Consider the following 16,729-nt stretch of genomic DNA (forward strand, 5'->3'; position numbering starts at 1 on the left):
TTGATGGTCAAAAACGAGCTTAAATTATGCCATCTTATTAACTTTCCATATGAAGTTATTGTAATGGATCCGATTTGTCAAATTGAAAATTTTTACATTTCTCGACGTTTCAAGGTCCCTAGAGTCGAAATAAAATATTTTTAGAAAGATGTCTGTGCTTGCGTGTGTACGTACGTTCGCGACGTTTTTTTCGTCGTCCATAGCTCAAGAACCAGAAGAGATATAGATTTTTAATAAATTTAAAATTTAATTGCAGTTTGAAAAAAAGGTGAAACTTTTGGTTAACAATAAATATCTTACGAACTAAAAACGCTAGAGATCTTTTCAAAAATTTGGAATATTGCAAACTTTTAGTAAGGGGCCTTGGCCCACATGAGAAGACTTCTATTTTTGAAACATAAGAGTGTTTCTTATGGACAAACTTAATTAAACTTGACATATCCGGACTGCCAAAGTGATTCGCTACCTTCAACCCTGTGAATATTGACTTCTTTGATAGACGTTGGAAGTAATTCTCAAAGATATACAGCAAAATGTTAAATCGAACTTATGGAAAAACTGTGTTATGAAAATATGGATTTCCATATTCTTCACATTCTTCACATCTTTCTTCTCAACATCCATCAGAACATCAATGGATTTTCTATTGATCTTGGGCATTATAGTTGCAGGGATCAAAGTTTCAGAGTTTCCATGTACAAGGGCCTTGAGCTTTTATGTGACAACTGAAGGAGTTCTAATTAGGAGCAAAAGTGAGTGTGAAGGTGTGCATTTCATTTGGTCGGAAGGCATTGCAAGATAAGCGAACCCACTGCGCGGAGAGATATTTTAGATTTGGTAGGCGGTAGAACTTTATTTTGATCACATCCGATGTCAGAAGATCGGTTTCCATGACATTTAGAGCCATGTAGTATAAATAATCCCCGGTCTAAGGAAGAACATCCAAAATCTGGGAGGTGTAGTCAATCGTGCTAAACCACGAATCAAACTCAATATATGTATAAAGCAGAACGTACAAGGAATGCATGTCCCAGAAGTGCATCATGATGCACATGATGATGAAGAGCATTACTCCAGTGGTACCAGTAACAGTTTGGAAGAGCCAGAAGGTTATATCTGGCTAATAGTCTGAGGCAAAGTGCACTTCTCAAATAAGACATCTTAGATTCTCATGTAATTGTGTGGAAATATGATAAAAATTTACAATGTGGCCCAGGGAAATTGAAGAGAAAAGAGCCATACAAGCTGCGATCTTATGGAATTGAGTGTGAGAATCCAGGGGAATGTGTTGCTGCATTGGGAATTCCTTGAGCTTTGTTATAAGATTTCTTGACATGGTCAATAAGAGCAAAGAGTACCAGAAACACAATGACGTTATATAGCAATCCCTTTTCTCTTGCAACCAATGACAAGGCTTATCTTGCATCAGTTCGATATGGAATGATGTCAGTCTGACCACATTAGTCGAAGTGGCTAAGACACACTTGGCTCCCTTGCAATCAAACCCAATAGACCCGAAAAAACCCTGGTATTCCTTCATCATGATTTTGAAGTCTTGATAAGTTAAGTGATTCTTATTTTCAAGTCCAACATCTTGGAACATTCTATCAATCAATTCGGTGACTTGATCGCCTTCGAGACTTGTGGTTTTTGCAATCTCCAAAATTTGGTGGTCATTTGTAAAATACATGATTGTTCTTCCTTTTCTTCGGTACCTACGCTCGTTGTCAATGACACTCCTTTTGTTAGTTTGTTAGAAAATGCTTATCTCTTTGCTAGGTAGTTCGCCGCCAATTCTACGCTGCCAGTGAGTGTTATTACTCCGCCTGTACTTGAGTGATTCTATGGGACCAATCTTTTTTCGCACTTGTACTGTTGCAAGAGTCCTTAGAGATCTAAACACACATAAATCCGCTAGTCCAGATGGTATCCCCGCTATATTGGAAAAATGCATTTGTCCAGTCCATTCCCAAAAAAGGCGAATCTTCCTCACCATCTAATTACCGACCACTTGTACTTACGTCCCTTCTTTCCAAGGGCATAGAAACGCTGATAAATTACCAGCTAAAGAAATATCTTGAAGTTCGAAAGCTTCTTAATGACCTTCAACGGCTTTCGAAGCAATTGGTCCACTGGTGATCTCATGGTTTATCTCACCGAACAGTGAAGCAAATGTTTACGTCACTTTGAAGAAAGTAAGATTATAGCACCATTATCAAAGTCGAAGTAGATCATATTGTAATAATTCGCAGTCCATTAAGAAAGTAACTTTTCGAATTACTTTCACGTCATCAGCGGATATTATTGTCATCACTGTTTTAAAGATATAGCATTTATTAATAGAACAAATAACAATGGACCAAGTTGGCTACCTTGACGTATACCAGAATTACCAATAAACGAATTAGAATGGTCATTCTTGAAGACAACACTATAATATCTATCACTAAGGTAAAATGAGTCTAATTTATAACTAATTTTTTTTAAAAGTTCTTTAAAAAAGTTTATCAAATAGTTAAAATAGCTAAAATCTGTTTATACCCAATCAACTTGTGTTTTATCGAAGACAAAATAAAGGAAATATTAGAAGAAAGAGCATAACAAACAAGAGATTCAAAAGTGTTGGGACAACAGACAATTTAGCTATAGGTCGAGAGTTTTAGATAAGATGCTTCCGATCCTTTTTGTAGGTTGGCTTGAGAAACTCATATTTCCATAAAACCGCAAAATGAGAACATTTAAACGACTGGTAAAATAGAATAAACAATGGGTATGAAAGTTGTATCCCAACATTTTTTGAATCACAAAAGATGGTATGTCGTGAGGACCAGGGTTTAAATGTTCGTTAAGTTTTAGAATGTTGTCAAGTATAGAAGATTAAGAGACTCATAGTCTTATGTGAGCTAAGTTGGGAAATTGATCAGTGTTTGAAATAAATTTCGAGCTTTCACTAGTTTAAAAAGTATCTTTAAAGGGTTGTGACTTGTTTCTGCTTTATATGTAAGGATACCCGTGAAATTTTCGTTTATAGCCAACATATGAACTTCCGAAAATTTCATGGGTTCACCTTAAGTTTGCGTTTAGTATTTTCGACAAACTTTTCATAAGCACAGAGAGAATAATTGCTAACAACATCAACACCTGGCTATGAGCCTTAATTTGACGGCAAGTTTTTACATTAACCAAAAGGATTTACGCAAAGAATTAAAACTACTGAAATGTTTTGTTTGCCTAAACGAAACTGATAGTTTAACAGTTTATTGACAATCGAATAGAAACATTGTTGAGAAATTAAAAAATCCAGACACTAAATTAACATCGTTTTAGATAACCTCTTTAGAAACCCCTTGCTTGCATTTAATCAGATACAAATTCAATAACAATTTCATTTACGACCCGAACCAGCATATCTCTCTATATCTTGCTATCTACATAAGATGGCAGGTATATGTACATTAATTCTTGATGTTTTATTTTTTTTTATTATAATAAGCACTTTAAATGTTACACGCGAGTCTGTGTGAAAAGAGTAAAAAATTCATCAACCTCCATCAACCAACCCCTAACCAACCAACCAAAAAAAAAGAAAAACTAAAGTAAAAGTGAAAGTGATGTAGGATGATTCGATAATGGCCATGGCCAGGCTAAAACCACCCTCACACCCCACCATCCTTCCACTTAGTATAGCATCAAGGAAATTTTAAAATTCTTTACCCCATCAACATGGAAAAAGAAAAGCTATCGATCGGTCAGTACAAAAATGCATAACAACCTATAATACATATACATATACTAACATACCTATACCTACCCTAAATATACAAATACTCGTATAGATATAAAGACTTTCTTTCCATAGCCCGAACGCAGGCCGGGGCTCGGCCGGGACGTCCCGAGAAGAACGAGAAATAGAAGCCTCTGATCTATTAACAATAAATCTACACACCAACACACCAAAGTCCAGTCTTGGGGCATTTTTGCTTGCACACAGACGCACATTATTATTATTATGCTAACATCCCCCAACAACAACAAAAAAAAATAAATATATAAAAAAAGAAAACATATACAAACACACTCATATATAAATTGAGATTTTTATTCAAACAAGAGTGAAAGGGGTTTTCGTTTTTCAAACTTTATTTGAAATTCCATTATAAGAATTTCAACTGACTCCGGACAATGCCAGTACAGTACAACACACAGCACAGCAAACCACCCCATCCACCCACCACCTCACAAACCCACCCAGAATATTGTTAAAGGCGCGCAAAGACGTAAAGGACGATAGGGCTAAAGCTGAAGCTGATGCTGAAACTGAAGGAAGTCCTGATGGCTCCTGCTATTTTTGCCATCACTCCTTGGTCCACACTTCGTCGTCGTCCCCATCCTCATCGTTCGGGCCCCTCATCCTTCACCGCAGCAGCAAAGCTAATACAAATGCTTTGTGCTATCATCAGCATAGAAGGGGTTGAACATTGATGGTGCCGGCATCGCCATCGCCATCGTCATCAGCATTGGCATCGGCATCAGCATCAGTACAGCATCAGCATCAGCATCTCAGCTTCAGCTTGGGCATCATCGCCTCGCCATCGCCATCGGTATCCACGAGTGGACAATTGTGTTTTCTTGCCAAAAAACGGTCAACGGACACATATAAACCTACAACGGATGGGATGTCTGTATATTTTTGCCCATAAATTAGTAGGAAACGTTGGTGTTTTTTTTTTTTGTATAAAAGAGAGAGAGAAAGTTCTGTTCTGACGACACAACTCCAACGCCATACGACAACGACAACGACAACGAAAGCGATACAGCAATGAGGACGTTCTATTCGTTTGGGCAGTTTCATTCTTTTTATCGTTGTTATAGCAGCATCTATAATTCGTATATTTTGCAGGTGGTCCAGGTCCAGGTCCAGTTCCAGTTCCAGGTTCTCGTTGCTCGGCCAGGACCAGGAGCAGGACTAAAAGACTAAAATTCAAAAGGGTTGGTTTTCGTTTTGGTTTGGTATGGTTTTCTGTTGGGCAAAATTGATGGGGTTATGGAAAGTTCTTAGCACACACTTATGAAGAGTTTTATTTTTATACAAGAGCGACCATCTGCATATTTCATTTACATCTCCCACGCCAAGACGAGACGGCAACCAACAACGACAACAGCAAAAGCAAAGGCACCACCAGAATCCATGAGGACGGTTCTTTCTTCTTTAGAATAAAAGAAGGATTGAAAAAAAAAAACAAAAAAAACTTGAGTTTTTCAACTCAAATGCGAAAGGGTGCGCGGTTGTGGGTGGCGGTGGAGGTGGTGGTGATAGGGTTGAACGAATCACCGAAGAGTTTTTTTTTTACTTTTTTATATATTTTATTTTATATATTTATTTTTTTCATTTTTCAAAAGGCTACTATTAAAGTATATAAGTACGGACTCTACCATCATCAGGAGAGTATAGGACTTTGGTTTGTTCTTATATACCTAGTTGGCATTGGGACTGGCACTGGCACTGAAATATGATACAGCTTTTGACCGGAAGAAGCTGCAGAAGGGTAAAGAACGGTATAGAAGGGTAGAAGGGCAAGAGCAAGGGTAAAAATTTCCAAATTTTCTAAGCTTTTAAATTACATAGAGAGATGGTCAGTTTTAAGAGGGTGGACTTGTGATGTTGTGTGTAGACTACTTTAGAATGTAGAAGTAGATGTACAAACTTTTGGTTCGGTGTGTTCTTATCTTCTTCCCCTTTTTTTCCTTCTTTTACTTTATTTTATTTAATTTTTTTTTCTTGTTCTTATTCTTCTTCTTCTTCTTCTTCTTCTCTTCTGGGAATGTGTACGCATCGGTTTTTCACAAACAAATGGGTTTACAATTGCAAACGAATTTATATCATTCACATCACTTCTTGAAAACCAAGAAGAAGAAGAAGAAAAAGACGTAGAAGGGTGATTTGCAATGGGATATAAGGATAGGAATATAGCCTTTCACGGGTAGGTCTAAGTCTAAGGTATAGTGTATAGTTTATAGGACATAGGTAAGGCAAAGGTATGAGGTTTTTGCCATACATATAAGAAAGCTCTTTAAATTCTAAACACATAAATAGTTTTACCTACTTATAGATTTGCATTATAACGTAAGGTTGTTTTTTTTGTCGTTCCTTTCCTTTCCTCTCTTTTTTTTTTGGTTTTATTTTAAATTTCGATGAAGTTTTTATCTTACAATTAGGTTAAGAGATCTTCTAGTAACAGGATATTACAGAAAATCAATCCTTGGTTTATTTAGGAAATATGGGTGGATATACTTGTTAGGCATATCGTTTAATTTTTGGTCTGTTTTTATTGATGTTTGGAATATTTTTGTTGACTTTAAAATATTACGGTTTTGGTTTGAAAGAAACTTTATATTTAGTGGGAAATAATTCTACATTTAAATCGTGGAATCAGATATATTTTCTATTGGAAATGTGTATATCATTTTCTAACATAAATCTTATAACACAAATAATATTTATATAATGTGTTTTAATGCACTTTTCCATAGTTAAAAAACTGAAAGCAGGTTAGTATATATTTTTGTTAACCTTGTTTCAGATAAAATATATTACACAATTATCGTAACTATACATTTTTCAACGGTGGTACGTCTTCAAGAGAAGAGTTCCACTACAAATACACGGAAAGACGGACTTTTAGTATTGAAAAGATCTTCCAAATTCATGATAATCGTGATAAAAGAAACATATCATAATTTTTTGAAAGGAATAACGCTTCTTTCTGTATACTGAGTATGAGTGCTTGGCTTTGCGATCATTGAATTTCTGTGAAACCCTGGCCATCAAAGCCCGATTGAGAAGGCCATCATTATGGGCTTTTACAAAAACCACACAATATTTTTTTTATTTCAAAACTTACAACTACCTTACTTAATTTTACTAATTCAGATACTTAGGGGCCGGTTATGGTTAGGTAAGGTTAGGTTATAGTGGCTGTCCAAGATGGAAACGAACACACTTAGGCCAGTTTAATGGCCCATTGTGGTACCACATGAATCTTGAGGCTTCCTCCTAAGCTCAATGGAACCAGCTTGAGTCCCTTACGAAACGTGAGAGGCTGATTATACCGATATAATTTAGATCGTTTAGATCGTTACAGAAGAATTCTCCTAGGTAATTCTTGCGTTTTCGAGCTAGAGCAGGGCATGTGCAGAGAAGATGAAGAACCGTTTCTTCCTCTTCCTCGCCCATACAGCTTCTGCAAAAGTCATTTGAGAATACGCCTAGTCTCGTGGCGTGCTTTCCTATTAGACAGTGTCCGGTTATGACACCTATTATCGAGCTTATATGCGATCTGCTTAGAGAGAGCAAGCACCTTGAACGTTTTAAATCCAGTGTTGGCCAGATGTTTTTTGTGGCTTGACACGTGGTGATGTTGTTCCACCTGGTGCCTGCCCTCCTCACAGCGTCTTGCATTAGCAGCAGTTTACACGTAGCGATATGCCAGTACTTGCCAAACGTGGTAGGATGGGCTGTACTGTACCGTTCCTGGCGAGTTCATCTGCCTTACAGTTACCTGGAATGTCTCTATGGCCCCGCATCCAGCAAAGGTGAATATTAAACTGTTGCGCCATCTCCATTAGAGATGATCGACAGTTATGGACTGTTATAGAGTTTGTAGAGACAGAGTCTAGAGACTTTTAGTTTGACAGTACATAGAAACATGTGGTAGAGAACAGACGTCAAATAATTTGCTGCCTAAGATTTTAATAACCCCAACTGTGCTTTTTGAGTTTTAAAATACGTGCGAGATAGAAAACAGTGTTTTTTGTTGACTCAAATAAATATTTGAATAAAAAGTGTTTTTTATAACTAATTACAAAAATTACGAAAAACAAAATAAAAACAATTTTTTTAGACTAAACCATTGACAATGGATCAATTTAATAAAACCCGCTCAAAAAAACCACAACTCTTTAGCCCTTTAATTAAGAGTAATCCAACTAATTCTCACATAATGAAAAACTCACCATCTCATGTAAACAAAAGTGACAGTAAAAATTCTCTCGCACAAAAGTCCACCAACACCACCAATAAACCTCCTGGTGAGGTCAATATTTGCTCTTCTCCCTCTGCAAATTCAATCACCGTCACCTCCGCCGTTTCTGCTGCTTCTGCTCCTGCTGTTGTCATCCCAGTAAATGATTTGAATGTCGTCACTGACTCTCTTCTTGATCAGCCAAACTTGCCTTCTCAAACTGAACTTCTTTTAAAATTAAAAGAACAAGGTGAGTCCATACTGGGTAGATTATCCACTCTTGAATTAAATTTAACCAGTCGAATGGATAATATTGAAACAAATAGACAAATAAGACAATATCTCAGTACTGTGCCTATTGGACTTCTCGAAGGCTTTTGACAAAGTTGATCATCGAGTTCTTTGTCAAAAACTTGAGCACTACTTTGGTTTTTCGAATTCAGCTGTTCGTCTCATTGGTAGTTATTTGTGTAACAGAACTCAGCGTGTATGTGTTGGAAACAATTTTTCAGCACATACGTACTTGAAGATGGGCGTGCCACAAGGCTCTATTCTGGGGCCAATTTTGTTTTGTGCCTTTATCAACGATTTGCCTTCGGTTTGTGAGCACGTCTCTTTTCATCTATATGCAGATGATATACAAATTTATCTCTCACGTAGAATCGGTTTAATAGAGGATCTTGTCTTTCGCGTTAATGAAGATCTTGAGAGAATTTCTAACTGGGCTAAGGAAAATGGTCTAGTGCTCAATCCCAATAAAAGTCAAGCCCTACTAATTTCTAAGAAGACATACAACCATAGAGATCTACCTTCGATTACTTTGAATAGTGCCCATGTTAGTTTTGTAGATTCTGTGACTAGTCTTGGATTCAAAATCTCTAGGGATCTCTCTTGCAGAGACCATATAAATTATGTCATTGCACGTATTTACGGAACTTTAAGAAAACTATGGGTATCTAATTCTTTTACTCCTCAAGAAACAAAACTTCGTCTTATGAGAACTCTACTCGTACCAATCATTTCCTTTTCTGAAGTCGTGTATCCGAAACTGGATTCTTTATCTGAATACAAACTACGTGTGGCGCTTAATGACATGACTCGCTACGTTTATGGTATTCGCAGATATGACCGCATCTCTGCTTTCAGCAAAGAAATTCTTAAGTGCACTATGGTCGAATACGTAAATTTCCGTATTTGTATCTTTCTCCACAGAATTATTCGCACAAGAACACCTGAGTACCTTTATGAAAAAATTGAGTTCTGTACATCGTCAAGAACAAATAATCTAGTTATTCCAACTTTTAGATATCTAAATTCCTCACGGTTGTTCTTCGTTCACAGCATTCGCCTTTTTAACTCTTTGCCGGTTAGCATTAAGAGGATAACGGATGCAGTAAGTTTCAAGACCGAGGTTTTTAAACATTTTTCGAACAACTAGAATGTTAAGGGGGAAACAGGAAAGAAGAAGAGAGGAAAAGTCTTATATGTATTATTAATAAAAAAAAAAAAAGTCAAAAAAAAAAAAAAAAAAAATATTTTTAGCAGCCTAAGTATTATCTTATTGTATATAGAATCAAACAGCACTTTAATTGTTCAACCAAAGTACAAATACTATAAAAGACATTGTCTTAGTGTATTGTTTACAATAAAGAAATTGAAAATTGAATTGAATTGAATTGAATTGAATTGATAGCGGCCTGGCTATCAGAGAAAATACGGATATCAGATGTTGATATCACGTTTTCTTTGAGCCAGGACAAGACTTCTTTTATCGCCAAAAGTTCCGCCTGGAACACACTACAATGATTGGGAAGGCGGAATGAGAGAGTCGTTCAGAGTACACATCTCCACCAACTCCTTCTTTTGTTTTTGACTCATCTGTGTAAAAATGGATTGACTCATCCTTCAAAAATGTCCTATCCTCCCAAAAAGATCTGGTAGGTATAGAAATCTGGAAGTTTCTGTCGAATTGCAGTTGGGGGATGGTGTAGTCTGTGTGCTTTGGAATTGGTTCTAAGTACCTTGGAATTACGGAGTGGCCAATGTTGTTGTTAGTCCACTGCGACGAAGCTTTGAGGCGAATAGCAGAGCTGTGCAGCTGTTTTTTGCTAAATTTGTCAAGAGGTGTAAGGTAGAGGAAGATGTCCAGTGCCGCAGACGGGGTCGTGCGAAGCGATCCGCTTATACATAGACAAGCTAAACGTTGGACTTTATTTAGCTTATCCCTGTTTATACCTTTCTCTAAAGCAGTCCACCATACTGCCACAACGTACGTTAAAATCGGTCTGATTACCGATGTGTATAGCCAATGCGTGATTCTGGGTTGTAAACCCCATTTATTACCAATAGCTTTTTTGCAAGGAAAGAGAGCTACAGTCAGCCGAGGGAACATGGACCAGGTAAAGACAGCTGGTAAAAATTGCCTCAAGGATTGGTGCAATTATATCAGAAGCCTTTTGTAATTCGACTGGTATTATACCATCTGGTCCTGCAGCTTTAAATATTTTGAAGCTGTTGAGAGCCCATTGTAGCTTATCCTTTGTGATTAGACCTTGTGGATATGTTTGAATTTGAACTTGAACGTTTAAAACTGTTGCAAGTTTCGGTAAGAGAACTACCAGGAAAATGAGTTTCCAATAGTAAGTTCAGCGATTCATTACTTGAATTTGTCCAGGAGCCGTCTGTATTTTTCAAGCAGCTTGGCATAGCTGGATTAGTTGAAAGAATTTTCCGTAACCTAGAGGCTTCAGAAGTTTCTTCTATCATGCCACAGAACGATCACCAAGAAGATCGCTTGGATTTCCTTAGTGCCTTCTTGTAGATTCTTAGGGATTCTTTGTAGGAGTCCCAATGAGAGGCTAGTCTTGCAGCTTTGGCCCGGTTGAAAAGTTTCCTGCATTCCTTCCTGAGCGAGTCAAGCTCTGAGGCCCACCATTGTGGTTTCCTCTTTCCTCTTATGTGGACAAGCAATTTCTAGCGATCTGTTCATAGCTGAGGTAAGGTCACTGACTTTGTTGTCAAGTTCATTAGCGTTAGAGGAAGGACTAGATAGTCAAGGTTCTAGTAAGCTCTGTAATGAGTTCCTGTATGAAGCCTAGTCTGTTTTCCCATAGTTTCGAAAAGTCAATGGACTCGGGTTATCATCCACATTTATATTGAACTGGACATATCTATGATCAGAGAACGAGTGTTCTTTGGATACTTTCCAGTCCAAGATCATATGGTGTATACTATATATATGTTACAAATGATAAAATAAGTTTGATTTCGCTGTCTGTTTTTGTCGATAGACAATTTTTATCAATTTTAGCAGCTTTTTTTGAAAGTCTTTATTTCTTATAAGAATCGAACATAAGTTTTTACCAATCTTGAGTACAACTTAATTTGTATACACTTTTTAATTCACGTTAAAAACAATTTTTCAACGGTGGTACGTCTTCAAGAGAAGAGTTCCACTACAAATACACGGAAAGACGGACTTTTAGTATTGAAAAGATCTTCCAAATTCATGATAATCGTGATAAAAGAAACATATCATAATTTTTTGAAAGGAATAACGCTTCTTTCTGTATACTGAGTATGAGTGCTTGGCTTTGCGATCATTGAATTTCTGTGAAACCCTGGCCATCAAAGCCCGATTGAGAAGGCCATCATTATGGGCTTTTACAAAAACCACACAATATTTTTTTTATTTCAAAACTTACAACTACCTTACTTAATTTTACTAATTCAGATACTTAGGGGCCGGTTATGGTTAGGTAAGGTTAGGTTATAGTGGCTGTCCAAGATGGAAACGAACACACTTAGGCCAGTTTAATGGCCCATTGTGGTACCACATGAATCTTGAGGCTTCCTCCTAAGCTCAATGGAACCAGCTTGAGTCCCTTACGAAACGTGAGAGGCTGATTATACCGATATAATTTAGATCGTTTAGATCGTTACAGAAGAATTCTCCTAGGTAATTCTTGCGTTTTCGAGCTAGAGCAGGGCATGTGCAGAGAAGATGAAGAACCGTTTCTTCCTCTTCCTCGCCCATACAGCTTCTGCAAAAGTCATTTGAGAATACGCCTAGTCTCGTGGCGTGCTTTCCTATTAGACAGTGTCCGGTTATGACACCTATTATCGAGCTTATATGCGATCTGCTTAGAGAGAGCAAGCACCTTGAACGTTTTAAATCCAGTGTTGGCCAGATGTTTTTTGTGGCTTGACACGTGGTGATGTTGTTCCACCTGGTGCCTGCCCTCCTCACAGCGTCTTGCATTAGCAGCAGTTTACACGTAGCGATATGCCAGTACTTGCCAAACGTGGTAGGATGGGCTGTACTGTACCGTTCCTGGCGAGTTCATCTGCCTTACAGTTACCTGGAATGTCTCTATGGCCCCGCATCCAGCAAAGGTGAATATTAAACTGTTGCGCCATCTCCATTAGAGATGATCGACAGTTATGGACTGTTATAGAGTTTGTAGAGACAGAGTCTAGAGACTTTTAGTTTGACAGTACATAGAAACATGTGGTAGAGAACAGACGTCAAATAATTTGCTGCCTAAGATTTTAATAACCCCAACTGTGCTTTTTGAGTTTTAAAATACGTGCGAGATAGAAAACAGTGTTTTTTGTTGACTCAAATAAATATTTGAATAAAAAGTGTTTTTTATAACTAATTACAAAAATTACGAAAAACAAAATAAAAACAATTTTTTTAGACTAAACCATTGACAATGGATCAATTTAATAAAACCCGCTCAAAAAAACCACAACTCTTTAGCCCTTTAATTAAGAGTAATCCAACTAATTCTCACATAATGAAAAACTCACCATCTCATGTAAACAAAAGTGACAGTAAAAATTCTCTCGCACAAAAGTCCACCAACACCACCAATAAACCTCCTGGTGAGGTCAATATTTGCTCTTCTCCCTCTGCAAATTCAATCACCGTCACCTCCGCCGTTTCTGCTGCTTCTGCTCCTGCTGTTGTCATCCCAGTAAATGATTTGAATGTCGTCACTGACTCTCTTCTTGATCAGCCAAACTTGCCTTCTCAAACTGAACTTCTTTTAAAATTAAAAGAACAAGGTGAGTCCATACTGGGTAGATTATCCACTCTTGAATTAAATTTAACCAGTCGAATGGATAATATTGAAACAAATAGACAAATAAGACAATATCTCAGTACTGTGCCTATTGGACTTCTCGAAGGCTTTTGACAAAGTTGATCATCGAGTTCTTTGTCAAAAACTTGAGCACTACTTTGGTTTTTCGAATTCAGCTGTTCGTCTCATTGGTAGTTATTTGTGTAACAGAACTCAGCGTGTATGTGTTGGAAACAATTTTTCAGCACATACGTACTTGAAGATGGGCGTGCCACAAGGCTCTATTCTGGGGCCAATTTTGTTTTGTGCCTTTATCAACGATTTGCCTTCGGTTTGTGAGCACGTCTCTTTTCATCTATATGCAGATGATATACAAATTTATCTCTCACGTAGAATCGGTTTAATAGAGGATCTTGTCTTTCGCGTTAATGAAGATCTTGAGAGAATTTCTAACTGGGCTAAGGAAAATGGTCTAGTGCTCAATCCCAATAAAAGTCAAGCCCTACTAATTTCTAAGAAGACATACAACCATAGAGATCTACCTTCGATTACTTTGAATAGTGCCCATGTTAGTTTTGTAGATTCTGTGACTAGTCTTGGATTCAAAATCTCTAGGGATCTCTCTTGCAGAGACCATATAAATTATGTCATTGCACGTATTTACGGAACTTTAAGAAAACTATGGGTATCTAATTCTTTTACTCCTCAAGAAACAAAACTTCGTCTTATGAGAACTCTACTCGTACCAATCATTTCCTTTTCTGAAGTCGTGTATCCGAAACTGGATTCTTTATCTGAATACAAACTACGTGTGGCGCTTAATGACATGACTCGCTACGTTTATGGTATTCGCAGATATGACCGCATCTCTGCTTTCAGCAAAGAAATTCTTAAGTGCACTATGGTCGAATACGTAAATTTCCGTATTTGTATCTTTCTCCACAGAATTATTCGCACAAGAACACCTGAGTACCTTTATGAAAAAATTGAGTTCTGTACATCGTCAAGAACAAATAATCTAGTTATTCCAACTTTTAGATATCTAAATTCCTCACGGTTGTTCTTCGTTCACAGCATTCGCCTTTTTAACTCTTTGCCGGTTAGCATTAAGAGGATAACGGATGCAGTAAGTTTCAAGACCGAGGTTTTTAAACATTTTTCGAACAACTAGAATGTTAAGGGGGAAACAGGAAAGAAGAAGAGAGGAAAAGTCTTATATGTATTATTAATAAAAAAAAAAAAAGTCAAAAAAAAAAAAAAAAAAAATATTTTTAGCAGCCTAAGTATTATCTTATTGTATATAGAATCAAACAGCACTTTAATTGTTCAACCAAAGTACAAATACTATAAAAGACATTGTCTTAGTGTATTGTTTACAATAAAGAAATTGAAAATTGAATTGAATTGAATTGATAGCGGCCTGGCTATCAGAGAAAATACGGATATCAGATGTTGATATCACGTTTTCTTTGAGCCAGGACAAGACTTCTTTTATCGCCAAAAGTTCCGCCTGGAACACACTACAATGATTGGGAAGGCGGAATGAGAGAGTCGTTCAGAGTACACATCTCCACCAACTCCTTCTTTTGTTTTTGACTCATCTGTGTAAAAATGGATTGACTCATCCTTCAAAAATGTCCTATCCTCCCAAAAAGATCTGGTAGGTATAGAAATCTGGAAGTTTCTGTCGAATTGCAGTTGGGGGATGGTGTAGTCTGTGTGCTTTGGAATTGGTTCTAAGTACCTTGGAATTACGGAGTGGCCAATGTTGTTGTTAGTCCACTGCGACGAAGCTTTGAGGCGAATAGCAGAGCTGTGCAGCTGTTTTTTGCTAAATTTGTCAAGAGGTGTAAGGTAGAGGAAGATGTCCAGTGCCGCAGACGGGGTCGTGCGAAGCGATCCGCTTATACATAGACAAGCTAAACGTTGGACTTTATTTAGCTTATCCCTGTTTATACCTTTCTCTAAAGCAGTCCACCATACTGCCACAACGTACGTTAAAATCGGTCTGATTACCGATGTGTATAGCCAATGCGTGATTCTGGGTTGTAAACCCCATTTATTACCAATAGCTTTTTTGCAAGGAAAGAGAGCTACAGTCAGCCGAGGGAACATGGACCAGGTAAAGACAGCTGGTAAAAATTGCCTCAAGGATTGGTGCAATTATATCAGAAGCCTTTTGTAATTCGACTGGTATTATACCATCTGGTCCTGCAGCTTTAAATATTTTGAAGCTGTTGAGAGCCCATTGTAGCTTATCCTTTGTGATTAGACCTTGTGGATATGTTTGAATTTGAACTTGAACGTTTAAAACTGTTGCAAGTTTCGGTAAGAGAACTACCAGGAAAATGAGTTTCCAATAGTAAGTTCAGCGATTCATTACTTGAATTTGTCCAGGAGCCGTCTGTATTTTTCAAGCAGCTTGGCATAGCTGGATTAGTTGAAAGAATTTTCCGTAACCTAGAGGCTTCAGAAGTTTCTTCTATCATGCCACAGAACGATCACCAAGAAGATCGCTTGGATTTCCTTAGTGCCTTCTTGTAGATTCTTAGGGATTCTTTGTAGGAGTCCCAATGAGAGGCTAGTCTTGCAGCTTTGGCCCGGTTGAAAAGTTTCCTGCATTCCTTCCTGAGCGAGTCAAGCTCTGAGGCCCACCATTGTGGTTTCCTCTTTCCTCTTATGTGGACAAGCAATTTCTAGCGATCTGTTCATAGCTGAGGTAAGGTCACTGACTTTGTTGTCAAGTTCATTAGCGTTAGAGGAAGGACTAGATAGTCAAGGTTCTAGTAAGCTCTGTAATGAGTTCCTGTATGAAGCCTAGTCTGTTTTCCCATAGTTTCGAAAAGTCAATGGACTCGGGTTATCATCCACATTTATATTGAACTGGACATATCTATGATCAGAGAACGAGTGTTCTTTGGATACTTTCCAGTCCAAGATCATATGGTGTATACTATATATATGTTACAAATGATAAAATAAGTTTGATTTCGCTGTCTGTTTTTGTCGATAGACAATTTTTATCAATTTTAGCAGCTTTTTTTGAAAGTCTTTATTTCTTATAAGAATCGAACATAAGTTTTTACCAATCTTGAGTACAACTTAATTTGTATACACTTTTTAATTCACGTTAAAAACAATGGCGCAATATTTACAACGGGTTAGTATAAACATTTTAACATTTTTAGCAATTTACAAGCCTTAAAAAATAATTCACCTAATTTTAAACATATTAAAATCTCCTTAAAGTTTGTTAAAATCACAGAATAGCTACTTTCACTTTTAGCAATTTGCTAAATCCATATGACATCTGTACAATTATTCCAATTAATTGGTCCATTTAAGAATATTTGCTTCGCTTATTTTCGCGAAACTGTCACTTTTTAGAGATGTTTGGATGCTTGTTTTTTAATAAAAGGCAATTAGCAATTTAATAGTTAGCAAAACGAAAGGAAGGTTAAAAATTTTGGACTCCCTTCGTAAATTACTAATTATTTATCAAAGTGTTTAACTTTTAAGAATAGGTTGTTAACCAAGGTTAACCAAACGTTCACTTTTTGTTATTATCTGTAAAAAAAATTTTATTTGAATTAATATCTCTACTCATTCTCGAGATAT

At 37.1% G+C, this 16,729-nt stretch overlaps 1 pseudogene; it reads right to left on the bottom strand.

The window, feature by feature from the left end:
• Positions 1 to 631: 631 nt before the first annotated feature.
• On the bottom strand, positions 632 to 1,690 carry LOC129944992 (dual oxidase-like; annotated as a pseudogene).
• Positions 1,691 to 16,729: the final 15,039 nt, after the last annotated feature.

This window comes from Eupeodes corollae, chromosome 2, assembly GCF_945859685.1.
Source record: "Eupeodes corollae chromosome 2, idEupCoro1.1, whole genome shotgun sequence".
NCBI classification, from domain to species: domain Eukaryota; kingdom Metazoa; phylum Arthropoda; class Insecta; order Diptera; family Syrphidae; genus Eupeodes; species Eupeodes corollae.